The following is a 10133-nucleotide window of genomic DNA, read 5'->3' on the forward strand; positions in this document are numbered from 1 at the left end:
GTAAAGCCAATGTATTAATTTTTTTTTTTGCATGGAGGGCTTTAAAATTTGTGCCCTTTTCATATTTTATTCATATTCAATTTATGGTTTATAACTGCTTTTAGGGAGATAATTATATGTTATAAATTAGTTTTGGGGAATAATTGTGCAAAGAGGATAATTTAATTTACATGCTTCTGTTATTCAAAATAAAGAGAGAAGACTACGCTGCATATTCAAGAGTTGTGCCTTACATTGGTGAAACATTTTTTCTAAGATTTTCAAAAGGAATGTATAAATTGAGAAATGATACCACTGTCCTAACTTGATAAACATACTGTTCTTAAATAAAGTGTTTAATGATTTTAAACTTTCTAATGTTAATTTTATCTTTGTCTGCAACTATAAGAGTTTAAAAATTTGTCTTTCAATTACATTGTAAAACTTTTGACGGACGAGACCGTACTGTTTTCCTTCATTTAACTAATTAAGTAATTCAACAGATATTGAGTGCTTACTAAATATTTTGTGTTTGTTTTGATACCCACACCTTGCCTACTTATCTCTGAATATGTTGGATATATGCAGTAAAATATTCATTAGTCATTACATTGTGCCATGGTTGGGGAAATCATTGAGATAATTCTGTTCTGACTCTCAGTTCAATATCTTGGAATAGTTCTTGGTCACATTCCTCTGGCTTTTTATGCGACTTTAATGCTTGCTTTCACTTTATAACTGAATTTGCAAAGTGAATCAACTATTTTCTCTTAGACAGTATGCTTTCAGTTTGAGTAATTGTTAATACCAGCAATTTAATTAGAAACCTTTGGCCTAATGATCCAAATGGAGATGGTATCAGTTTTACCTGGAGAATATTTTTTAAAATAAATTTTAAACATACATCAGAAGCCCCCTCCCTGGAAATTTTAATAAGTGATAGGGTGAGGGAAATGTAGAGATACATTTAAGATACTTTTTAATTTATTTAATTAAATTGATTTATTTTGAGATAGGGTTTTGCTGTGTTGCCCCAGCTGGAGTACAGTGGCATGATCACAGCTCACTGCCGTCTCCAGCTCCTGGGCTCCAATGATCTTCCTGCTTTCGCCTCCCAAGTAGCTGAGACAACAGGTATTGAGTGCTTACTAAATATTTTAGTAAGTGCTGGATTACAGGCATGAGCCACCATGGCCTGGCTAGGAAAATTTCTTAAGGATTCAGATTGTTCATTCATTCACAAAATATTTATTTATTCATACTACATATGTAACACTCCTTGTCATAGGAGGTTAGAATGGTGAGAAAAAAATATTTAGTAAAATGTTTAGTAAGCCATGGATTTAGGAATCCATTTGGATTATTAGGCCAAAGGTTTCTAATTAAATTGCTAGTATTAACAGTTACTCAAACTGAAAGCATACTGCCTAAGAGAAAATAGTTGATTCACTTTGCAAATTCAGTTATAAAGTGAAAGCAAGCATTAAAGCATTTAGTAAACCATGCCTGGCTAATTTTTTAATTTTATTTTTGTAGAGGCAAGGTCTCACTGTGTTGCCTAGGCTGGTCTTGAACTCCTGGCCTCAAGTGGTCCTCCTGCCTTGGCCCCCGAAAGTGCTGGATTACAGGCATGAGCCACCATGGCCTGGCCAGGAAAAGTTCTTAAGGATTCAGATTGTTTGTTCATTCACAAAATATTTATTCATTCATACTACATATGTAACACTCCTTGTCATAGGAGGTAAAATGGTGAGGAAAAAAACAACAAAAAAATGAACTCTTAAGTTTCTGGAGCTCACAGAGTAATACAGTATGGTGGGGTCAAGCAGACTTAATCACATACATGTAAAATTGCAACCAAAATAGGCATTACAAAAATGAGAAGCTCTTGTTGCTGTTAAGTAATTAGGGGAATTTGACTTATTCTAAAAGGTCAGGAATGACTTCTCTGAGGCAAGGATTGTTGAACTAAAGTTAGACTACAGTTGGCTCTGAATATGTTTGGGGATTGGTTCCAGGATCCTCTGAGGTTACCAAAATCTGTGGATGCTCAAGTCCCTTACATAAAATGTAGTATTTGCATATAGCTTATGCACATCCTCCCGTATACTTTACATCATCTCTAGATTACTTACAATATCTAATGCAATGAAAATAGCTGTTATATTTTTTATTTGCATTATTTTGTTTTATTGTTTTTTCCCCAAAATATTGTTTTGGATATTTTCGATTTTGCTTTCCAACTTTTATTTTAGATTTAAGGGGTACATGTGTAGGTTTGTTATATGGGTAAATTACATGTCACAGGGGTTTGGTGTACAGAGATAGTTTTGTCACCCAGGTCATCAGCATAATACCTGATAGGTAGTTTCTCCAATCTTCTCCCTCCCACCCTCCACTTTCAAGTAGGCCTCAGTGTGTATTGTTCCCTTTTTTGTGTCCATGTATACTCAGTGTTTAGCTCCGACTTATTCTAAATGAATTAATGCAGGAACAGAAAACCAAATGCCACGTTTTCATGTGTGGTATTAAGATACTTAGGATAATGGCCTCCAGCTCCATTCATGTTGCTGCAAACGTCATGACCTCATGGTCTAGTTTATTTTTTGTAGCTGTGTGGTATTCCATGGTGCATATGTACCACATTTTCTTTATCCAGTCCACTATTGATGGGGATCTAGGTTGGTTCCATGTCTTTGCTGTTGTGAACAGTGCTGCAATGAGGGCATGAGTCTTCATTTTTAGAATGATTTATATTCCTTTGGGGATATATGCAGTAATGGGATTGCTGAGTCAAATGGCAGTTCCATTTTAAGTTCTTTGAGAAATCTCAAGACTGTTTTCCACAGTGGCTGAACTAATTTATATTCCACCAGCAGTGTATAGATGTTCTCTTTTTTCCACAACCACCAGCATCTGTTGTTTTTTGGCTTTTTAAATAATAGCCAATCTGAGTGGTGCGAGATGGTATCTCATGGTGGTTTTGATTTGCATTTCCCTAATGTTTAGTGATGTTGAGCATTTTTTCATATGCTTATTGGCTGCACGTATGTCTTCTTTTGAGAAATGTCTGTTCATGTCCTTGCCCATTTTTTAATGTTGTTGTTTTTTGCTTGTTGATTTGAGTTCCTGATAGATCCTGCTTGTTAGACCTTTGTTGGATGCATAGTTTGCAAATATATTCTCCCATTTTGTAGATTGTCTGTTTATTCTGTTGATAGTTTCTTTTGCTATGCAGAAACTCTTTAATTATGTTCCACTTGTCAGTTTTTGTTTTTATTGCATTTGCTTTTGGAATCTTCATCAAGTTTTCACCCGGGCCCATGTCTAGAATGGTATTTCTTAGGTTTTCTTCTAGGGTTTTTGTAGCTTTAGGTTTTACATTTAAGTCTTTAATGCATCCTGAGTTGATTTTTGTATATGGTGAAAGGCAGGGGTTCCGTTTCAATTTTCTGCATATGTCTAGCCAGTTATCCCAGCACCATTTATTGAATAGGAAGTCTTTTCCTCATTGCCTTTTTTTGTTGACTTTGTTGAAGATTTGATAGTTTTAAGTGTGCGGCTTTATTTTTGGGTTCTCTAACCTGTTCCATTGGTCTGTGTGTCTGTTTTTGTGCCAGTACAATGCTGTTTTAGTTACTGTAGCCTTTTAGTATATTTTGAAGTTGAGTGGTGTGATGCCTCTAGCTTTGTTCTTTTTGCTTAGGATTGCTGTTGCTATGACTCTTTGGGCTCTTTTTTGGTTCCAAATGAATTTTAGAATGATTTTTTGTAATTATGTTAAAAATGTCATCGGTAGTTTGATAGGAATAGCATTGAATCTGTAAATTGCTTTGGGCAGTATGGCCATTTTAACAATATTGATTCTTCCTATCCATGAGCATAGAGTTTTTTTTTTTTTTTTCATTTGTTTGTGTTGCTTCTCATTTCTTTCAGCAGTGTGTTATAATTCTCATTGTAGAGTTGTTTTACCTCTCTGGTTAGTTGTTTTGCTAAGTATTTTATTTTTGTGGCTGTTGTGAATGGAATTGCATTCTTCATTTGACTTTCAGCTTGGATGTTATTTGTATAGAGAAATACTACTGACTTTTGTACATTGATTTTGTATCCTGAAACTTTCCAGAAGATGTTTATCAGACCTAGGAGCCTTTAGGCATAGACGATAGGGTTTTCTAGTATAGCATTACATCATCTGTGAAGAGAGATCGTTTTACTTCCCCTCTTCCTATTTGAATGCACTTTCTTTCTTTCTCTTGCCTGATTACTCTGGCTAGGACTTCTAATCTTATGTTGAATAGGAGTGGTGAGAGTGGGCATCCTTGTCTTGTTGCAGTTCTCAAAGGGAATGCTTCCAGCTTTTGCCTGTTCAGTATGATATTGGTTATGGGTTTATTTAGATGGCTTATTATTTTGAGGTATGTACCTTCAATGCCTAGTTTGTTGAGAGTTTTTAAGATGAAGAGATGTTAAATTGTTAAATTGTACCTAAAGCCTTTTATCTGTCTCTTTGTGAAGATTACGTGGTTTTTGTTTTTAGTTCTGTTCATGTGATAATCACATTTATTGATTTGTGTATGTTGAATTAACCTTGCATCCCAGGAATAAAGCTTACTTGATCATGGTGGATTAGCTTTTTCATGTACTGCTGGATTTGGTTTGCCAGTATTTTGTTGAGGATTTTTGCATCTATGTTCATCAGAGACACTGGCCTAAAGTTTTCTTTTTTTCATTATGTCTCTGCCAGGTTTTGGTATCAGAAGGATGTTGGCCTCATAGAATGTGTAAGGAAGGAGTCCCTCCTTGACTTTTTGTAACAGTTTCAGTAGAATTGGTACCAGTTATTTTTACATCTGGTAGAATTCAGCTGTGAATCTTTCTTGTCCAGGGCTTTTTCTAGCTGGTAAGATTTTTATTACTGATTTACTCACTGTTTGTTATTTGTCTGTTCAGGGTGTCAGTTTCATCCTGGTTCAATCTTGGAAGATAGTATATTTAAGAATTTATCCATTTATTCTAGGTTTTCCGGTTTATGTGCATAGAGGTGTTTATAATAGTCTCTGAGGATTAAAAAAAAATTCTTTGGGGTTGGTGGTAATGTCCCGTTTGTCATTTCTGATTGTGTTTCTTTGAATCTTTTCCCTTTTTAAAAAAATTAGTGTAGCTAGCAGTCTATCAATCTTATTTATTCTTTCAAAGAACCAATTTTTGGTTTTGTTAATCTCTTGAGTGGCTTTTCTCATCTATTTCATTCAGTTTAGCTCTGATTTTGGTTCTTTTCTTCTGCTAGCTTTGGAGTTGGTTTGTTCTTGTTTTTCAAGTTCCCTAGGTGTGATGTTAGGTTGTTAATTTGAGGTCTTTCTAACTTTTTGATGTGGGCATTTAGTACTGTAAACTTTGCTTTTGACATTGCTTTAGCTGTGTCCCAGAGATTTTCATATGTTGCATCTTTGTTTTAATTAGTTTCAAATAATTTCTTGAATTCTGCCTTAATTTCATTGTTTACCCAAAAGTCATTCAGGAGTAGATTGTTTCATGTCCATTTAATTGTACGTTTTGAGAGATCTTGTTGGTATTGATTCCTGTTTTTACTGTGCTGTAGTATGAGAGTGTGGTTGGTATGATTTTGGTTTTTTGAATTTGTTGAGAATTGCTTTATGAATGAGTGTGTAGTCAGTTTTAGAGTATGTTCCTTGTGCAGATGAGAAGAATGTATATTCTGTTGTTTTTGAATGGAGTGTTCTGTAGATGTCTGTTAGGTTCATTTGGTCAAGTATCAAGTTTAGATCCTGAATATCTTTGTTAGTATTCTGCCTCAGTGATCTGTCTAGTACTTTCGGTGGGATGTTGAAGTCTCCTACTGTTAGTTTGTGGTTATCTACATCTCTTTGTAAGTCTCTATGAACTTGTTTTATGAATCTGGGTGCTCCAGTGTTGAGTGTGTGTATATATATATATATTTAGGATAGTTAAGTCTTGTTGAATTGAACCTTTTTATCATTATGTGATGCCTTTCTTTGTTCTTTTTGATCATTGTTGGTTTAAAGTTGGTTTTATCTAAAATAAGAATAGCAACCCCTGCCCCTTTTTGTTTTCCATTTGCTTGATAGATCTTCTTCCATCCCTTAACTTTGAGCATGTGAGTGTCCTTCCATGTGAGGTGGTCTCTTGAAGACAGCATACAGTCTTGGGTCTTGCTTCTTTATCCAGTTTGCCATGCTGTGCCTTTTAAGAGGGGCATTTAACCTGTTTACATTCAAGATTAATATTGATACGTGTGAGTTTTATCTTGTCGTCATGTTTTTAGCTGATTGTTATGTAGACTTGATTGTATTAATATATTTGCTTTATAGTGTTAATAGTCTGTGTACTTGAGTGCATTTTGTGGTGGTCAGTAATGGTCTTTCATTTTCAAATTTAGTACTCTCTTATGGACTTCTTGTAAGGCAGACCTGGTGGTAACAAATGCCCTTAGCATTTGCTTGTCTGAAAAGGATTTTATTTTTCCTTCACTTATGAAGCTTAGTTTGGCTGTATATGAAATTCTTGGTTGGAATTTCTTTAAGGATGCTGAGTATAAGCCCCAAATCTCTTCCGGCTTGTAGTGTTTCTGCTGAAAGGTCTGTTGTTAGCCTGGTGGAGTTTTCTTTGTGCGTGACCTGCCCCTCTCTTTCAGGGATGCTAATGAGTCATAGATTTGGCATCTTTACATAATTCCATATTTCTTGGAGGTTTTGTTCATTTTAAAATTCTTTTATTATCTGACTGAGTTAATTTGAAAACTGTTCTTTGAGATCTGAGATTCTTTCCTCAGCTTCATCTGTTCTTCTATTAATACTTCTGATTGTTATGAAATTCTTATAGGGAGGTTTTCAGCTCCATCAGCTCAGTTTGGTTCTTTTTTTTCTTTATTTTATTTTTTTGAGACTGAGTCTCATTCACTGTGTTGCCTAGGAGTGCAGTGGCACAATCTCGGCTCACTGCTACCTCTGCCTCTTGGGTTCAAGCAATTCTCCTGCCTCAGCCTCCCAAGTAGCTGGGATTATAGGCATGCACCACCAAGCCTGGCTAATTTTTGTATTTTTAGTACAGACTGGGTTTTACCATGTTGGCCAGGCTGGTCTTGAACTCCTGACCTCAAGCAGTCCACCCACCTCGGCCTCCCAAAGTGCTGGGATTACAGGTGTGAGCCACCACAACTGGCCTAGTTCTTTCTTAAAAGAGCTATTTTCATATTTTTATCTTTAGAATTGTTCTACTGGATTCCTTAGATTCGTTGGAATGGGTTTCAGTTGTCTCCTTAAATCTTGATAATCTGAATTGCCATCTAGATTCTGAATTATGTATCTGTCATTTCAGCCGTTGCCTTCTGGTTAAGAATCAATGCTGGGGAGCTAGTGTGGTCATTTGTAAATAAGGAGACTCTCTGGCTTTTAGAGTTGCCAGAGTTATTGCACTGGCTCTTTCTCTTCTGTGTGGGTGCTAATGTTCCTTTAACTGTGGTGTAACTTGACTATAGTCAGTTGCCTTCATTTCTGGATGTTTTCAGAGGGCCAGGTCTGTGCAGGGTCTTTATTTGTGGTTGAATTCTTTTTTCTTTTTCTCTTCCTTTTTTTTTTTTTTTTTTTTTGAGACAGAGTCTTGCTCTGTTGCTTAGGCTGGAGTGTGGTGGCATGATCTCAGCTCACCACAACCTCTGCCTCCCAGGTTCAAGTGATTCTTCTACCTCAGCCTCCTGAATAGCTGGGATTACAGACATGTGCCACCATACCTGGGTAGTTTTTGCATTTTTGGTAGAGACAGGGTTTCACCATGGTGGCCAGGCTGGTCTTGAACTCCTGACCTCGAGTGATCTGCCCACCTCTGTCTCCCAAAGTGCTGGGATTACAGGCGTGAGCCACCATACCTGACCTATTTGTGGCTGAAATCTTGTCTGTGTTTTCATAGGCGGGTAGATTAGCAAAGTATTTTTGGTGTTGAAGTTAGGGCTGTGATGTGTTTAAGCATACTGGCCAGTAGGTAGGTTCTTGCTCAGCCCTGCGTCTCCTTTTTTTGCGTCTCCTTCCATTTGCAGTCATGTGCCTTCTCAGCGCTCCAAGTGAACCCCTTCTCAAGTGGGAGAGGAGGGTGTGGGCTCCTCTCCCACTTGGGTGCTGCAGACCTCAGCTTGTCATTCCCAGGCTTGGCACTGCAGCCCTGGGGCAAGCCAGACTTTTTGTTCTCTCTCCGTCTTGAGGGCAGCAGAGAGGGGGGACCTTGGCAGTGTCAGTGGTAGAGGGCTTTTCATTTGTCTCTTTCGGTTGCACCACAGGGATATACATAGCCGTTGTCAATCAGAATAATCATCCCAGTGTGTTGCGGGCCCAAGCTAGGGAGGCCCTGCCTGATGATGAGCAGGGGAATTGGGGGCTCACAGGGAAGACAGACTGGCCTCTTCATAGGGCGGCTGCTGCATGCTGGAGGTGAGAGTAAGGCACTCAGGATCTTTGTTTCTTCCCCAGTCTGAGGGTAGGTGGCAAGGGCAGTACCACTGCAGTGGCAGTGGCAGAGGGGCTGTCAGTTGCCTGTGGGAGCTCCGTCCCTGGGAAATGCAGAGCCACTGCGAATGGGAATATTCAGCTGGGGGTGGGGCAACTGCTCTGGGGGCCAAAGCCAGAGGCCCTACCAGGTGAAGAGTAGGTGGCGGGGACTCAGGGAAGAGAGACTGGTTCCTCTCCCTGTGGTGGCTGTGATGTGCTAGAGGTACCAGTGAAGCAACCAGGCTCTTTCTTCCTTCTTCAGTCCAAGGGCAGCTAGGGCAGTACCGCTGAAGCTGCAATGGCAGAGGAGTGTCTCTGGTATTTCCTCACCAGGCAAACACAGAGCTGCCACTGACTGATCAGTCAGGGGCTGGGTGGCTGTGCTGGGGGCCCAGTCCAGGAGGCACTGTGTAATGAGGAGTAACATGGACAGAGACCTGTGTGGAAAACAGTCTGGTTGCTTTTCTGTAAGGGAGCTGTGCTGTGCTGGGGGCCTGTGATAGTCCTGAAGCTCTTCCTTCCATTCCGAGCCAGAGGGCAGTAGGGGCAGGGGCTGCAGTAGTGGCAAAAAATGGTAGACCTGCCTCCTACCACTGGGAGTTCCATCCTAGGGAAGTGCAGAGCTGCTACCAGCTAAGAGCTCAGTGGGTGTGGGGTGGCTGTGCTTGGGGTGTGGGGGGCAGGGAGGGGGGCTTGTTGGGGGCAAGTCGGAAGGCCCTGCCCAAGGAGGAGTAACAGGAGGAGGAACCTGAGTGGAAAATAGTCTGGCCAATTTTTCCGCAAGGCAACTATGGTGTGCTGGAGGCTCAAGATAGTCCTTAACCTCTTTGCTCCCTTCTGATTCTGATAGCAGTTGGGGTGGGGGCTGTGCAGCAGCAAAAGTGGCAGGCCTGTCTTTTACTTCTGGGAGCTCTGTTTCAGGGAATTGCAGAGCTGCTACCAGCTTGAGAGCTCAGGCAGGGGTCGGGTGGCTGCACTGGGATCCCAGGCCAGTGGGCTTTGCCTAGGGTGGTGTAGTTGGGGCAAGGCTTGCAGTTCGTCTCCTTCTCAGTACTGTGGATGCAGCCTCTCTCCTGGGGATATGTGTGAGAACCTGGCCTTCTTTGTTGGCAGAGCTACAGCTGCTGGTGCAGGAGTGCTCAGGGTTCCAAGACCCTTGGCACTCCATTTGTGCCTAAGTGGCACACTCTACACGCTTTCTGTGTCAGTCTGGAGGGCGCAGGGGAAGGGAGTCAGGGGAGGTCTCCAGAGCCTGAAATTGCAAAGGTTTGTGGCAGAAACATGGGTTCCTGGGGCTCTTATTCATCATTTTCCTGCAGTGGGGAGCCTCCCTTGGCACCGTACCAATCCCAGGTGGGCTGCTGTCCTGTCTTGCTTTTTTCTGTTCTATGTGGGTTGCATTGCTTCCTCGATGAATCCCAACATGTCCTCTTGGACTGTTTAGTTAAAGAGCTAGCGTTTACTGGCCACTCTGTCTTCTTTCTGTGAGAGCAGCACACACTAGCTGCTTCTAGTCAGCCATCTTGCCACTCCCCTCCCCCTAATATTTTTGATCTGTAGTTAGTTGACTCCAAGGAAGTGATCACACAGACACGGAGGGCTGACTGTAAAGCCTTTCATTCAGAAGGAACAGCATGG

This window comes from Rhinopithecus bieti, unplaced genomic scaffold, assembly GCF_001698545.2.
Source record: "Rhinopithecus bieti isolate Rb0 unplaced genomic scaffold, ASM169854v2 scaffold_66246, whole genome shotgun sequence".
Lineage (NCBI taxonomy): Eukaryota > Metazoa > Chordata > Mammalia > Primates > Cercopithecidae > Rhinopithecus > Rhinopithecus bieti.